This window comes from Gavialis gangeticus, unplaced genomic scaffold (assembly GCF_001723915.1).
Source record: "Gavialis gangeticus isolate Ggan-Ray unplaced genomic scaffold, GavGan_comp1, whole genome shotgun sequence".
Lineage (NCBI taxonomy): Eukaryota > Metazoa > Chordata > Crocodylia > Gavialidae > Gavialis > Gavialis gangeticus.
In genome coordinates this window covers 462,981-464,724 of record NW_017729015.1, presented here as the reverse complement: position 1 = coordinate 464,724, position 1,744 = coordinate 462,981, and the positions used below count along the sequence as shown (strand labels likewise).

Genomic DNA, 1,744 nt, shown 5'->3' with positions numbered 1-1,744 from the left:
ATTTGCTTGAGAAGCACCTGTGGATGCAAGCCAGCATTTTGTTCGCTTTACTAGCCTCAGTGCATTGGTTGGGAAACCCTGGTCTATGCCACTGCCTCACTATTCTAACAGCGAAGAAGTTTTTTTCAGCTGTCCAATCTAAACTAATTTTGCTGCAGCTGCAAGCCGTTTGTATACCTCATGCTGAAGCAAGAGAGAAAAAGTGTTCTCCCTCCTCTTAATTGCAGCCCTTCAAGTATTTGAAGACTACTATCATGTCCCATCCTTTTCTGCAAGCTGGACATGCTTAAATCCTTCAGCCTCTCATGATCTGCTTTCCAAGCCCTTTATCATCTTTCTTGCCTGCCTGTGGACCCTCTCCAACTTCTCCATGTCCTATTAAAATGTGGAGCCCAGAACTGCAAACAGTACTCTAGATGAGTCCTAACCAATGCAGAGTAGAGAGTCACCATCACCTCCCTCATCTTCACCTAATTCTTCTGTGGATACATCCCAAAACCACAGTTGCTTTTTGTGCATCTGTGTCACACTGCAGATGAGTCTGTAATCTACCAAGACTCCCAGATCCTTTTCCATAGTGCTGCCATTCAGCTAGGTGTCACCTATTTTGTATTTGTGTGTTTGGTAATAGTACCCTGCACTTATCAGCACTGAACTTTATTCTGTTAGCTTCAGCCCAGCTTTTCAGTTTCTTAAGATCTTTCTGAATTGCCCACACAATCTTCCCAGTTCACAGTCCTTCTCAGTTTCATGTAGTTCACAAACTTTCTCAAAAAGCTTTATATGCACATATCCAGATAATTAATAAATGCGTTGAACAGCATCTGGCACAAACTAGACTCTCTGTGAGACTCCACTCAAAGCCTCCTGCCGTTCAGACATGGACCTGTTAATCTTGTGGCTTTTGAACCAGTTTTCTGTCCACATTATAGCAGTTTTGTCTAGCCCACATTTCTTCAATTTGTTTACAAGAAGCTTGCGGGGGGACCTTGTCAAGAGCCTTCTGAAGTCCGGATATACTATATCCACAGTATTCCCTTCATCCACCCAAGTAGTTACTTTTCCAAAAGAGGTTTTTTTTTACACAATTTGTTTTTCATAAATCCGTGTTGGCTACTTGCAATCAGCCTTTCCTCCTCCCGATGCTTTCAAATGAACTTCTTTAGGATATGCTCCAATAACTTCCCAGCTATTGAGGTGAGGCTAATCTCAGGTCCTCCCTTTTTGTTGTTTTTTTTCCTTATTTTTTTTCTTAAGAGGGGCACTACATTGGTCTTTTTTCAGTCCTCTGGTACCTCACTTGTCTCCCACAACTTCATGAAGATCATTGCATTGCCAAGGACTGTGAGAGTGCCTCTGCCAGTTCCTTCAGTACCCTGGGATGAAGTTCATCTGGCCCTGCTGACTTCAGTTAATTCAGACCCATCAAAAGCTCTCTGACAGTCTTTTATATTATCTCCTCCCTCAGTTGGCCCCCTTCATTATTGGAGGAGACGATCCTCCAAGCCCAAGGAAGGTAATCCCAACGAGGATCAAAGGGAGCAGAAGGGCGCATAAGCCCGCATGGCTCACCAAAAGCATCCGGGAATGTCTCCTTGCTAAAAAGGTGGCTTACACCCAATGGAAAGAAGGGGTCATCACCAAGGAGGGCTATTCTGCAGTTGCTCGGGGATGTAGGGGGGTAGTTAGGAAGGCCAAGGCAGAGATGGAACTGGGACTAGCTTCCCAGATTAAGGACAATAAG

The 1,744-nt window shown here is 44.3% G+C and overlaps 1 protein-coding gene across 1 annotated transcript in view; it reads left to right on the top strand.

The window, feature by feature from the left end:
* PPP1R8 (protein phosphatase 1 regulatory subunit 8) overlaps positions 1-1,744 on the top strand; it is a 55,764-nt gene that overhangs the window by 12,757 nt on the left and 41,263 nt on the right. The window lies entirely within an intron of this gene.